Consider the following 16000-nt stretch of genomic DNA (forward strand, 5'->3'; position numbering starts at 1 on the left):
TCATTGTCATGGTTACAATAACAAACACAGTTTAGTTTAGTTCATGGACAAAAGAAATAACGACAATTGTTGGTTTCAAACAGGAACAAACTGTGGTCTCCTGTGTGAAAAGCCTATGTTATGCAATGACCCATCCATTTTTATATTACGGCACCATTTATAAAGGGTAATTTATGGGTTGACAGGTTATCTTTTTTTTTGTTTTTTAAATCTTTTTTCAGGTTGTAGAAATTTCACCTCCACACTTTGCTTTTCTTTTTGGTTCTTTAAGTTGTCAAGAAAACCCAACCCCTCCAATGGACCACTTATGTTCTGGAAAAGAGCTGCAGGGCATCTCGACCAAGATCCATTTGTAAACAGCTTATTCTCATCTATAACTGTAGACTTGATTGTAATTCAAATAACAGAATGGGAATGTAATCTTAATAGTGTAATTAAATGGCTCTTACCATCAACATTTCATATTTACTGTATTCTTCTCTCTACATTTGTACTAGGGCAGTATCTCATCAAACTCTATGTATAAGCTAATAAAATAAGTCATAGTTATAAATGTTAATATCCACTTTATAATTGAATTATGGTCCATATTCTCTGCCACCCTCCTAAAGCGAATTAAAGATCTAAAACAGGCCTATTCAACAGATTTGAATAAAGTGAAGTGCCAAGGGGCCGGACATTTACATTTCCTATGTTTGACCTGTAAAACTATAGGAATTTAAATGTGTTCAGTTAAAATAATGCACATTTTTATTTTTTCTCCACTTTGTTTATTCATTTTCACAATTGAACATTACAAAAGGACAGGGAAAAACAAATCAACTTTGCCATAGTAGAAGCATGTTGATGTTTTAATAATCAAACAACCAAGAATAGATTGGTGACAAATGGAGAGACAGTGGACAGCACGGAGAGACGGCAACTGGGGCAGGAAGGGATAGCCCCCCAACCTGCTTCTTCTGCAAGGAAGAACCCAATCAAGCTACAGATCAATCCACAGAGACATACCCCCAGGTCTACCATGAAGGGAGGAGGATGAGCACCCCATCAGATCGGACCTAATGATAACAACCTCAGAAAATGGACAACAGCAAGCAGATGCATCTGCAGCAAGGTCTGTAAGAATGAGTGGAGCCTGAAATCCGTAAGGCCTGGATGCGTGGCCCAGGAGACTGCAGTACAGCGCACAGGATTAGCGCCGAGTGAGATTCAGGATTCAGTGCATCTAGGATCATCAACACAACAGCAAAGGGTGATGTAGATGGATGACTCCAGAACTTGACCACCATTATTATAAGCTTTGGGACTGAGAGGTTTGGCATGGAGGAGCACAAGACCAGTAAATCCACTTGCACCAAGAACCGTAGGGCAGGCAAGATCCACCAATTCACGAATGAGCTGAGAATGCTGGTGAGGCAGTTCAAGGTAGCAACAGAGGAGGAGAAGCCATCACTCGCTGAGCTGAGACACACCATCAGGAAGAAGCTTATGACCCTGCGTAGAGCTGAATGGCACAGGAGATGGAGGATTGAGAGAGAAAATAAGTACATCGATACATCAGTACAGAAGAGCAGAATTCCTGAAATGCCAGGGTGCCTGGAACTTACATGAGTGGTTACCCAGCTGATTAGAGAGGCACGAGAGGGCAATGGAGACCTGGTGGTGCTTTGGCTGGACCTTGCCAATGCATATGGGTCAATCCCCCACAAGCTGGTAGAGACCACCCTGGATTGACACCACATACCTAGTAAGATCAAGGACCTCATCCTGAACTACTATAGGAACTTCAGTCTTAGGGTCACTTTTGGGAGTTTAACATCTGATTGGCACCGGCTTAAGAAAGGGATTGTCACTGGCTGTACTATCTCAGTAACTCTTTTAGCCTTTGCTATGAATATGGTGGTCCAGGCAACTGAGACAGAATGCCGAGGCCCCCTGTCCAAGTCTGGAATCCAGCAGCCCCCCATCCGAGCCTTCATGGATGACCTTACAGTCACCGCTACATCAGGGCCTGGCAGTAGGTGGATCCTTCAGGGCCTGGTAAAGCTCATCTTCTGGGCAAGAATGAGCTTCAAACCCACAAAATCCAGGTCCATGGTCCTGAAGAGAGGGAAAGTGGTGAACAAGTTCTGTTTCTTTCTCTGGATGGTGCTGTGATACCATCTATCTCTGAGAAACCAGTCACTAGCCTGGGCAAGGTCTTTGACTGTTGCTTCAGGGACGCAGCATCAATCCAAACAACCATCAGGAAACTTGAGGCTTGGCTATCCGCAGTGGACAAGTCTGGCCTAACTGGCAGGTTCAAGGCTTGGATGTATCAGCATGGCATTTTGCCTCACATTTTCTGGCTTCTGCTATTGTACGAGGTGACTATGTCTACAGTTAAGACCCTGGAAAGAAAGATCAGCTGCTACCTCAGAAGGTGGCTGGGTCTGCCATGCAGTCTCAGAAGTGCAGCGCTGTATGGCAGGAGCAACAAACTCCAGCTTCCCATCAGCAGCCTAGAAGAGGAGTTCAGGGTTTCCCGCACTAGAGAGGCATTAGTTTATAGAGACTCCAATGACTCCAGAGTGGCAGCGGCAGGTATTGTGGTTTGGACAGACAGGAAGTAGAGAGCTCAAGAGGGGCTGGAACTGGCAGAGTCTTGGCTGAGACACAAAGCTCTGGTGGGGACGGTGGCAACTGGGCGCGCCTAGTTGTACTGTCACTGTGGGTTGGCTCCCAACCCACAGCCACAGTGGCAAGGACAGACACCATCTAATCCTGGAGGAGGTTCAGGCAGGTGTTGAAGGGGTGAGGACCAGCATAGTGAAACTGCAGCAGCAGGGAGCATGGACAAGATGGGAAGGAGCACAGGAGAAGAGGCAGACCTAGATGGATATCTGGCATGCACGGTCCAAGCAGTGTATGATGTGCTATCCAGCCTGGCAAACCTGAGTGAGTCCCCAGCTGGTCCTCTCTGCCCCAGAAAGGGTACGCTGGAGCACATTCTGAGCAGCTGCCCAACAGCCCATGGCGAAAGCCGCTACTAGAGACCGTCTCTAGTGTAGTGGCCAACAACAAACATGTCTGCAGTCAAAGGAAAATCTCTTTTGTAAGGGCTGGAAAGACACCACTACTATAACCTACACTATCAGCCAGCCTGCCCACAGCAGCATCAGATTGAGAGCTGCAAGTTGACTAGAGCAGTCAGCTTAAGTACCCTGAACACATAACACCAACCTCCTTGAGGTTGGACGTGGGACCTAAGCAGGTCCTCTTAGTAGAGCTTACAGTCCCCTGGGAGGACCGCATGAAAGAGGCGAATGAGCATAAGCAACTCAACTACCACAAGTTGGTAGAGCAATTCCAGCGGAGTGGCTGGAGAGCTTGCTGTAAGCCCATAGAGGTGGGATGTAGAGGCTTTGCTGCCCGCTCCCTATGCAAAGTCTACACCCTGCTCGGTATCAAAGGAGCTGTGAAGAGGAGACATATCAAGTCTGCTATAGAGACTGCAGAGAGAGCCTCTGTGTGGATTTGGATAAAACAGTCTGAATTGTGGGCCAGCGCTGCTGGGACACAAATCGGGGTCTGATCAACCCTGGCTGGGTCACCTGAGTGAGGGTGTCTAATGTCACAAGACCTGAAACACCTGATGACCAAAGCAACACTGATGCATCTGCATCACTGATGGTGTGTCCCAGTGCATCTACAGATGTATTTATGCACAATGATGCAGTTAACTTTCAAACTCTCTTAACTTCCCTCTGCTCAACCAGCCTGGTTTAAAAACATATTAAGAAAATACATATTTCTGTGCTTAACAACAGACAATGAATGGGCTAATTATCAAAATGATGACCTTCTAATAACCAAACAATGTAAAAAAAACCATTGACTTAGAAGTACGTTCTGTTTTTTTATTTATTTATTTATTTTTTGTCCTGTCCCAAAATTATTGGCAAGCAGTATGAGTGGTCTGGATGCCTTGTGTTGTTGGGGCAGATTTACTCTGCGAAGGAGGAGTGTGTGATACTCCTCCTATCGCATATTTTAACTTTATTAAGACAACCGGACTGCATCAGGAATGAGAGTGGACAGGAAGAGAAAAACAGAGAGAATATGGGGAAAAGGAAAATGGGAGCAGAGAGACAGGGAAAAACAACAACAACAACACAACAACAGAAAAACAACCACAGTAACAATAACAATAACTAACAATATCCACATTTATGGTCACTCTATAGTCCTTAACCATTAGATGCTCCATATGTGTATTTGTGTATATGTGTATGTGTGTGTGTGTGTGTGAATCTGTCTGTGTGTGTGTGTATGAGGGGAGGGGTAGGTGTGCGTGTATGTATGTGAATGTGTTCATGTGTGTATGCAAGTGTGTAGCGATTTGTCATTGGATGTGGTGGGTAATTGATGTGGGGGCTGCAGTAACACTGCCCCCCCCAGACCAAAGGCACAGGTGGCCAGAAACCAGGCCACCGAGACTCCCAGCCACCCCCAGAGCCCAAGGACCTGCGGCAGTATGCCCCTCCGGCAGCCATGTGCCCAACCCAAGGAGGAGCCCGCAAGGGAGTACAGAGGCAACAGCCCCCAGCGCAAGGAGGCCCGCAGAGGGACAGCGGGCAGGAAGCCCCAGAGCCAGCCCGCGACCACCAACCCCAGCGCGAGCCGGACCCAGAGCCAACTGGCCCCGGCAACTGAAGGCCCGCCCACACCCCTGGTGGAGAGCCCGCCATGCACCGGAGAGGTCCCAACCCCCCAGCCCCCGCCCACCCAGCGGGAAAGACCCCAGCCCGCCGCGGCGGCCCGGTATTCCGGCCCCAGTGACCCTGCAGGAGAAATGGGGGAAGGAGGGCAGACGGAGTCCCCACCCCCCTGCCAGGAGGCCAAGCCCGGGGGGATAGAGAACAGCAGGCCCCCCTGCCAGGCCCCAAACCCAATCCCCCAAATTCGCCGGCAGGGCCCAGAGTATCCCAGAAATGCCCGGACTACCCGTCGGAGCCCCAAACCCCCGCAGCATGGCCACAGCCCCCACCCAGCCCGCCACCCACAAGAGGAGGCCACCCACCCCCACCAGGGCCACCTGCTACATCCCCGCCATGGATCTTCTTCCCCCACATGGCAGGCTCCCCGCACAGTCCACACAGCACCAGGGACAGATAGACAGGGGGGTACGTTCCGTTTTTAATTCAGCCTTCAATTCAGCCTTCAATTACATAACCTTCTTCTGCTGAAACAGCCTGGGTTAAAATCTTCTAATAACCATTTCTTATAATAATCAAACAATGTAAACACCCATAAGTAGGTTGCTGTTTCATAGTTGCATTTAACTTCTGTTTTCATTCACCCCCACAAACTTAGAATATGACCAGGTTATTTAAATAAAAACAGCACCAAAAAAATATCTTAATGGTGACATAGAAAAAAGAAGAAGAAAATTGATGACTTCCTTTATCTGAACAGAATAATATATTTATAATATATTTGAGATCTGTATCAAGAATCAAAAAAGGATGAACTATTGGCCAATGTTTTTTCAGTTGCACAAATTTTGCAGCAGAGATTTTCATTGAGTATTTTCAACATTTTTCGTTGAAATTCTCAAGATGTAAACCCTCCTATTTCTGGTAAGAGTCGGTCAGCCAAACTCACCTACAACTCTTTAGTTAGAGCTGTTGCACAAAACACAATACCAAGGGGTATCTTTGTCTGGTATTTGTGCTGCTGTCATGCAAGACATTGCATGTGAAACCATCTTGAACAAGTAACAAACTAAATTAAATGGGGATAAATATATTAAACATATTAGAAAATGTCAACTTTAGGAAACCTGTAATGCATAAGAATATACTAAATTTGATTACTTTAATGTTAATTTAAATCCAGATTATCTACAGACTATCTGTTTTTTTTTGGTAGTTAGTTTTGGGTAGGTCATCATTTCTACATAAGGAACAGAACTCATCCTTCGAAACTGAAAAAAAGAAATACAAGTTAATTACTGTTAAGTTTGTTAGAAGTGGTCAATATGTAAATTTCATATGTCAAAAGATACCTGAGGCTTTGAGGATTTCGTCTGCCATATCTCTTCTGAGATTTTGAAGAGATTGTTGATGAGTCAATGTAAAAATGTCTGTGGTATGTTTGGAAATTCCATCACTGTCATCTTGGCCACCTGTACAGATGGCAAAACAACCCATTTATTGTGTGTCACCAGTAATGTAGGTTGTGTATCTGTCATTGTGACAAAATGTTGCATAGAATCACCTACATCACAAAGATTCCACAACTGGTGCCATCGTTTTGAAAGGTGTGGGTTACTTTGCCAGGCTGCCACTTGATGTTAACCCAGTCCTCGTTTCCAAATCTGTTCTGGCACATCTTGAAGTATTGTCAACAGAACAAAAGAAAATCAATTTTATTTTAGATTTGTACAACTCTATGGCTTTATTAAATGTGTGTGCAACCTATTTATTTCCCATAATCTCTTAAATATTACCCAAATCTGTAGCCAGCCCTTTTGGCGCTCTTGACTTCATTTGACCTTTGCAGAGGATTAACCAAGGGGCATAAACATACTGTTTGAAAAAGTAACAAATTAACCCTTCATCTTCAAATAACAAATAACAATCTTCATCAACAATAGCAACACTTCAAAACCACAGATGAGAAATGAATACACAACATCAAACGTGTATTAACTATACAGAAGAGACTTGTGAGAAAAAAACAGTAACAAGCCAAGAGTTATATGTGTATAAATGTATAAATGTAGAAATGACAGCTGTCAGATCAGATGGAAGTCAGTTACACAATTTGGGGTCATAGTGAATGATAGAAGACTCAAATTTTTAAACGAGCATTAGGGACTACAGATGAGATACTGTTGGATAAATTATTTCTCTAAGATAGGGATTGAGACAATGAAGACATTTAAAACAAAATGAAGAATCTTAAAATATTAAAGTACATTAATTTGTAGTAACAAATATCCATGTGTTTTATTTACTTTAGTTTTATTTACTTGATAAGTGTAATTATAAGTCTTTATAGCAATTGTAAGGTTGATAAACTTTAACTATATAAACCACGAGTCACACATATATTCTGTAAGACCCATAGTATGACAAAAATAAACATGGGCTAAATATATAAAGGCTAAATACTCACCACAAACTTCCAGTGCACATTTCCTGTTTTGACAAATCCAATGGCTCCATCATAGTCATCAAAAATGACCTAACAAAAGGCATGACAATCGAAAAACAACTGTATTTTTTTCTGTAATATGAAGAAGTAAAATAAAGATTACATGTACACAATATACATGATGTATAGGACCCAATCAAAAAGGGAAGCTCCTATTCCAAATGCATTGGTTAAAACATTTTCCATTATCACATTATCGATAACACTAGAAGGTGTGTATGTACACAATTTGAATAATTCAGTCTCCAGTATGAAGCCTACTGACATATACAATATATGAATATATATTAAATGATTACAGTTATACACTATTCACCTTTTTTAACCCTTGCCTGGCCATCTGCACTCTTGTGCCATGTAAAATTACACTCTTTAAACTTTTAGGAGAAATTGCAGGCAATATTATTCATACAAAAATGCCAGGTACTGTAGAGGCTAAAGTTTAGCTGTAAAATCAACCATGTTGAGGCTATGAGGTCAGCATGGTTTGAAAATGGATCATTTGTGCAAAACTTTTGCTAAGACTGCTTTGTCTTGAATTGAACTGAATTGAATGCAGACTCCAGACCCTTTACCCTGCTAGATCATTTTGTGCAGCATCAACCTACAATAATATGATCTATAAAACTACAATCACTTCATCAAGCATTTGCTAATTTTATTTTTTTTTCATACATGGCTACACATTCCACTGTCCTGATACAGAAATATGTTATTAAAGTAGCGCATCTCCTTTTGTATTCACAAACATATCTGACATTATTAAATTTGTTGTGTTTTATGAATTTTTAGGTATTTTAAGGGTGATGAACTATTGCAGAACTGTGTCTAATGATTAATATTTCCTAATGCTTCCTTTACAATTTTTTATAAAGTGTTTAGTGGTTTCACACTATACAAATGACAATTACTTCATTTTAATCTGTTAATCATACATTTTATTTTAGTGGTCAGCAAAAAAGTACCTCTGAGGTTGACTCGGCTCCTTTACTTGTGAGGACATCGCTGCTGTTCTTCTCATCTGTGCCAGTGTTCTGAGTTGACTTTGTTCTCTGTGAAAGTGGAGCGGTGGTTGGAGCAGTGTAAAATTTGGAGTTGCCAGTGTTGGGCTTTGTTCCGTCTCTCTTTGCCCAGCCTTCCTGAGACTGAGGGATGTCTTTTGGTAGCATGGGTTTGAGGATTAACTGCTCAGATAAGTTATGAGTCATGATATGTTCTCTGTATCGCCCCTGTGGAGAGCCACACATTTTTCTAACAAAGGTTCCTGGCTTCAATCGCCTCTGCTTTTTCAGAATCAAATGTTTCACAATTCCAAACCATCTCTCCACACGGTAGTTTGTGTCCCTTGTTTTACTTGGGCCTAAGGTGTCATCTTCTTTGTCTGATGCGCACCTTTTGAAATTACCCAACAGAAGACCACTCCAAAGGAGAAAAATCCCTAGGTAGCTCTCAAGAAGAACATCAACAATGCCTGGGCAGAAGTAAGGATTTTCCTCTTGATATGGGGTCTTGGCATCTACTTGTTCCAACTCTTCCTGTACTTCTTCAAGACCCTCTTTAATGCATATGTGAAGGGAGATCTGCCGACAACTGTGTGGGCATTTCTCCTTTCTTCATCATCTTCCCCCTGAGTTAAGGGGCCGGCTCCTATTTTTTCTGCCTCTTCCATGTTGAGAGTCTTGTGTTGTTTTATCAGGTCCTGCACAGCCTTCAGGTTATCCAGGAAAGTATTGGTGTTGTTTTTGCCCATTAAAACAGTGCACAGTGAGCAGATGATTTTAAGCGCTGTGGTCATTGATGTAGTGTTTTGCAACCTCGAAAATGCAGAGATTACAAAGATTGCAAACTCCTTTAAACCCTTGTCAGCTGTTTTTCTCCCAAATGCTTGAGCAACTGCTTTGAGCACATGTGCAGAGCATATATGTAGCACTGTAAACATTTTGATGTCCTTCCATGTCTTCAGTTTTGAACAAATGGCAAAAGCCCTATCCAAGTAAGCTAACAATGCTCTCCCTGTTGAATGACAGAAGTATACTTTGGAGTAGTGTCCATCTGTTTAAACCCGATGCACTCTTAGTTTTGTGTACTGTGACAGTTTTTGGAAGAACTGCATAAGCCAGAATGTGCTTGGTGGTACAGAGTGTTCATTTATCAGCATTTCACAGACTGGAAGGGGATGTGCATTATGACCACTTCCAAGAAGGGTGAGAGAATAGTAGTAGTAGTCTTTTGGGATGACCAGGAACTTGGATGTAACATTACCTATAGCATCTAGGTATAAAGTCAGTGGACCCTTCTTTCTCAGGTGTTGGACAATGATGCTTACTCCTGTTTCAGTATACATATGTACACCAAAGGGGTCCACTTAAAAGTGCTATATGTAAATTTGCAGTCACATTACTTCATGATACTTTGGGTTAGGTACGTCTCCATGAAAACATCATCATGAATTCTTTTCCTATTTCAAACTCCAAATTAATTACTTTAAGAACATTTCTGTTCAGACTTCGGGTTATGTTTCCTAAAATCAGTTCAGCAACAGGTATTTTTTAAGAGTACAACAGAAGAACTGGATCACTCAAAATCACTGGCACACAAAATAGGAAAAAGCTACTTTTTGGGAATTAAGAGTTGTAGTATAATCAGCAGGAGCCCAATAATGTGTGACATATTTTACGTGACACTACAGTGTATAAGAGTAAAGTTATTGAATTTTTTTCCCAATAAAAAAATCCCCCAAATTATATAAAAGCATACTTTTCCTAATTAAGTGTAGTTGTATAACAAGCAGCAGCCCATTGATGTCTGACATGACTTGTGACACTACAGTGTATAAGACGGAAATATTGAATATTTATGTCGTAAGTGTTTTCGGTATTGCACTTTGTAGACTGTCCCTGCTCTCTGGCCTCACAGCCGGCTGCACAGACTTCAACGTTACTTCTCCACCGCCGAGGAAGGCTCGCTTTGATCAAAACTGGGCTGTGGCTTATTGTCTTACCTTACCACTGTGGGAAAGAAGCGCTGTTTGTGCCCCAGCAACGTTTTAATTCAGAGTTATTGAACTGTAAAGTTGGAATCTGTGAATATCTTTCCAACTTTACCTCAGTGTGTCTCACCGGCTGTTATCTTTTCGTTACACCGTCTCTCTATCGTGGACGCGCCGTTATCTTTTTTCCTCCCACCGCTGCCCCCTGCTAGACTAAGCCGCTATTGCAGATGGGAAAAAAACTAGAAATACATTCACCCTCATTACTGGCTATTTTAGAAATATTTGTAAATTAAACATAAAAAAACAATGATGCCAAGATACAGTATGTCTCATTTGTTTATTAAGCCGATTTAAAAACAATACAAGATCATTAATGTAGCATACAAGTTTCAGGGCGAGATTTAAACTGTGTATTTTTTTTCTCTCCTGTAGTTTGTGCTTCTCCTCTCTCTCCCTCTCTCTGCCTCGGGAGCAGCAGGATCCAGATCCACCACTACTCATCTTTACTATTAACCACTGTCACCTGTCATTATTATTGATAACACTATTACCTATACAGCTGTTCCTGGTCTCTCTCTCTCTCTCTTTTCTACCCCCCCCCCACCCGGGCTCTGTTGGAGGTTTCTTCCTATTAAAAGGGAGTTTTTCCTCCCCCCTGTCGCCAAGTGCTTGCTCTTTGTGGGAACTGTTGGGTTTATTCTGTAACAAAGTAAGGTCTTGACCTGACCCTGTAAAGTGCCTCGAGATAATGTATATTATGATTTGGTGCTATACAAACAAAATTGAACTGAATTGAATTGAACAAGCAACATTGAAACAGCAGCTTCATTTTAGCAGCAGGTTGAGCCTATACATTCTGAGATAACAATATGGCAACATGGTATTTTGAGCAAGATGTAACTTCAGCGTCTGAACTTGTCAGGCGTTACAGTTGGAGAGTCCGTAGCCCAGGCAAGCCCATTCATTGGTCATCTCCATGAAGCCTGGAGCTAAGTTGAGGCCGCTCGCTAAAATCAAAAACATTCATTCACAAACACAGATGGATGGAAATTAGATTCTTACACATTTATGCCTAATATTCCTTAGGCCTCATATCAACACAAATGACACTCAATGGTATAGTTTAACAAAGTATAACCACAGCAATACATACTGTCAGTGAAAATTGTGCCATGTTTTCATAATGTATACAGAGTAGCATGCATTGCAAGATAGTAATGTGTCCATAAAATAAAGTGGTCCTGGTTTGTGCACTCACCTGCCAGCAGGTTGTAGAGGTTGCAGTAATTGAGACCACCATCGAGAAGGCTGGTGAAGCTGAGAGAAATTGACTGACCCTGGTAAAATAACATAAAAATCAATATATCAAATATATGAAATAAATTATATCAGACACCGTTACTGATGTGATTACCAATAGCAGTAACACTGGGCTTCCATGTTGTACACCCGCATTTAAGCCAAGGATTTCCTTGATTGATGTCAACATGTTGCTTTGTCTTTTTTAAAGTGCATCAGTAGCTTCTCAGTAATTTTGCACAAATAAAAAGACATTTTGAGCCATTAGATTGTCAGCCCATGTCAGGTGGAAGCCTATACACACTCTAAAATTTCAGTTGCATCAAATATTAAAATAATAGAACATTGTTGAAATAGTTTATGTCAAGATTCTGTAACAAAGTAAGGTCTTGACCTTACCCTGTAAAGTGCCTTGAGATAATGTATATTATGATTTGGCGCTATACAAATAAAATTGAATTGAATTGAATTGAAGATTCGCTTTTTTTTTTTTTAAATCAGTAAATCCCATACAAAAACCAAAACCAACAAATAATCATATCTACTAACAAGCTCATTCTTCTGGGCCATAGACCTCCTTTCTTGTCCAAAAACTATAAAAAACACATCATGTGTTCCTTATACGTTGCCTCATCATCATCATGAATGTGGCTTCTGTAGTTTATTTTATTTCAGTCTCACTTAAACCATCTTGCTGCCTCAAATACTCATGAAAGCAACAAATGTGTATTAATCAGTGACTGCAAATGGTTCCCAAAGTACTATTTGTCCTGTTTGACTGACTAAAAACCACAGTGCCCAGTTGTTTCAGATCAGTGGTTCCCAACCTGTGGGTAGCAGCCACCTGGTGGATCATGGTATTGCAGGTGGGTCGACAAATTTGGGAAACAATTTTGGTGAAAAATATAATAATAAAAAAATCTTTAAAAACAGTAAAAGTATTTAAAAATTCCTTTCATTGTTTTTTGTTTTATTTATTTATTCTTTGTTTTCTCATATTAAGGCCTATCATTGTGATAAGCTACTACATATTTCCCTGCTTTCAGTTCAGTCCTGAATTTTCAATAAATAAAAATGCTCTGAGAATGCATTATTTGGCCTCTGCTTTGTTATGGGGTCAGATGTGGGCCGTCAACATTTTTGAGATTTTCAAGTGGGTTAGAGACGGTTGGGAATACATAATTACTTAGTATAGGCACTAATAGGCTTAGGAAGAGGTTAAGGAAGAAACTTGCCAATATGTCAGTTTATATCATCCTTTTTTTTCTACTTGAATAATGTAATTAATTGTTATAAAGGGAGCATCATTGATACTTACAGTCACACGGCAGCCACTGGTCAGTACGGTGGGGCTGAGGGTGAAGGTTATGGTCTCAGCCTGAAGGCCGTCTGGGGAAGAGTGGTTGGCTTTGATAGTAAGAGGGGTGGCTGACACAAGCTGGAACATACAACAATGCAAACAAGTCTAATCAAGAGACATTTGTTTGATATTGATAATAGACACATTAATAAATATATTAGATCTATCCTTTGGAACATATTTGTTCAAATTCTACTCATTTAAAACACAACAGAGGACTGGTTCATACCGTATACTGGCATTCATCACAGCCACTCAGAGGGCTGAAGGCTGTGATCTGCTGCACTAGTTTGGTACTAATTTCAGCACAAGGTGATGTAAAGAGCCTGTAAAAGAGAGTGTGACACAGATTGTACAATTGGTTGAAAATAAAAATCCCCCCAAAAAAGGCATGAGTAATTCACTATATATAATATTTAACACTCCTGAACAAATCTAAATTCACATTTTCATGCAGAGACGTAAACCTCTGTACCAGATGAGCAAGTGGTACTTACCAGAGTGAATTGCAGAAAGCATGGTAAGGAGCAGGGATGGCAGATAAAGAGCCAGACAGTACTGCAGTGAGAGCAAGAGCTAACAGCAGAGTCCTCATGGTCGTGATCAAGCAGGTTTCTTCCTTCTGTAGAGCAGTGGTACTGGTGAGAGTTCGCTGGTTGTTTACTCAGTGGAGTGGGAACTACTGTTGCTGAATCTGAGTTTGGGGCCACAGCTTTATACAGACTTATCATAAGGGCCAGGGAACATGCTTGAAATTGATTTGGTCAAAGGTGTGATTTGTCAAAGGTGTGACTCAGTCTTGTGGCGATTGTCTGGGTGTTGGTCTTGTGGTGTCTCTTAATAAATACCCTTAGTTTTTAATTGTGGATCAAGCAAATCACATGTTCATTGGTTTATTAAAATTTCCTGGGAAATGCCCACGTTCTTTTTTTTCTGGGGATCTTTAGCAACATTTGAAAGAAGCAGGCTACTATTAAGATTTTCATTTAAATCTTAGTATTTTTTTTAAATGTGGTGTATTTAAATATGGCTTGTTTTAGACAAACAAAATAAATAAAGGATTTAGTCATTTAAAGTCTTGTACTGATTGTCTGTTTGTTGGTCTTGTGGTGTTTCTTTACACAATATCCTTTATTTTTACTTTATTTTTATTACTTTGAGACAAACAGCATAAATAAAGGATCTAGTAATTCACAGTCTTGTGCTAAATGTCTGTTTATGTACTGAAGAGGGTAAACCCAGAAATAAAAGTATAAACAGAGTAAGAGGTCATATGAGTAAAACAGCCAAACGTGTGTAAATGAATAGACACATAAATACAATAAATAGAAATTGAATTAAAAGGCAGACTAGAAACGTAGGTCATGAGTTTGCCTTTTAAAATCTCAACATTCTCTGCTCCCCCCAGTATGTCATCACATGCAGACACTTTACAATGCAAATGAGTGTGATAGTGATTTCTTACACATTAGCAAGGCAATAGCAACAAATTAGCACAGTGAGGTAATATGAGGTTGTTTTCTGAGGATTTGGGGGGTTTCTGGTTTTTTGGGAGACAGCAATCTGCAATTAAAAAAACTTACTAATTACTGCTTATTCTAACTACTGTAGTACCACTACCCGAATGCGAAAAAGTGCTTCCATTTCCATTTTGTGAAATTTTGCTTTGGTGAAAAAACCACCTCATATGAGCATATGACATTTGAAAGTGTTTTCAAAATGGATGTGTTTCCAATTGTTGGTTTTAAGTTTTTGCAATTTCAAATTGTGCACTCAGCAGGTTAATGGAAACAAACCTGATTGAACCTTTATTTTTAATTGTGGACTAAGCAAATCACATTTTGGTTCAACATTTTCTTTGGGTTATGTCTATTATGTATATTATTTTTTCTTTAGCAACCTTTGGAGGAGACATAAATCTATGATTACTAATTTGATTTAAATTTTAGGCAGATTCCAGACTTAACTTGTGTAGCACCCTTCATAGAAGAAATGTAACACAAAGTGCTTTTCAAAATATGAAGAATACCCAAGCTGCCCTCCACCCTCCATCCCCATCCACACACAGAGTAACAAATGACTATGTTATAAATATTAACAATAAAAAGATAGATAACAATAAAAGATAATAACAACAGGAAATGAGGAAGTGCTATCCTGAATCTGACAAATTTGCATGGAGAAACAAAAAAGATGGGGAAAAAACATAACAATAGAATGAAATTTAATAAAATATAGCTAGTTTTAAAGGTGCTATACAAATGAGATATATTATTATTATGAATATTATTATTATTACAAAAATAAAATGACAAAATACCAAAACCTAGGATTTATTGAAGTGAGTAAAACCAGAAAAAAAAGGTGAGTATTCAGAATCAGAATCAGAATCAGAATCAGTTTTATTGCCAAGTATGTTTTCACATACAAGGAATTTTTTCTGGTGATTGGTGCAATTGATCAGCAACAGTGGGGCTCTCGAGCCTTGTTGATGAGGCTAATAGCAGATGGGAAGAAGCTATTTTTGTGGCGAGAGGTTTTGGTCCTGAAGGACCGCAGCCTCCTGCCAGAGGGGAGTGTCTCAAAGAGTTTGTGTCCAGGGTGGGAGGAGTCAGCTACAATCTTCCCTGCACGCCTCAGAGTCCTTGAGGTGTACAGGTCCTGGAGGGACGGAAGATTGCAGCCAATCACCTTCTCAGCAGAGTGGATGATACGCTGCAGTCTGTTATTGTCCCTCTCCGTGGCAGCAGCGTACCAGATGGTGATGGAGGAGGTGAGGATGGACTCAATGATGGAGGTGTAGAAGTTCACCATCATAGTCCTTGGCAGGTTGAACTTCTTCAATTGCCTCAGGAAATACATCCTCTGCTGAGCTTTTTTGATGAGGGAGCTGATGTTTAGCTCCCATTTGAGATCCTGTGTGATGGTGGTTCCCAAGAAGCGGAAATGCTCCACGGTAGCCACGGGGGAGTCGCACAGGGAGATGGGGGTGGGTGGGGCTGGGCTCTTCCTGAAGTCCACTATCATTTCCACTGTCTTCAGAGCGTTTAGCTCTAGGTTGTTCTGCCTGCACCAGGTCACCAGACGCTCAGTCTCCCACCTGTAGGCAGACTCATCGCCATCAGAGATGAGTCCAATGAGAGTGG

The 16000-nt window shown here is 41.0% G+C and overlaps 1 pseudogene; it reads left to right on the forward strand.

Moving 5' to 3' along the window:
• The first annotated feature begins 767 nt into the window (after positions 1–767).
• Positions 768–3611, forward strand: LOC139634058 (uncharacterized; annotated as a pseudogene).
• Positions 3612–16000: the final 12389 nt, after the last annotated feature.

This window comes from Trachinotus anak, unplaced genomic scaffold, assembly GCF_046630095.1.
Source record: "Trachinotus anak isolate AG129_WGS33_773 ecotype Australia unplaced genomic scaffold, CSIRO_AGI_Tana_v1 ptg000001l, whole genome shotgun sequence".
In the NCBI taxonomy this organism is placed as follows: Eukaryota; Metazoa; Chordata; class Actinopteri; order Carangiformes; family Carangidae; genus Trachinotus; species Trachinotus anak.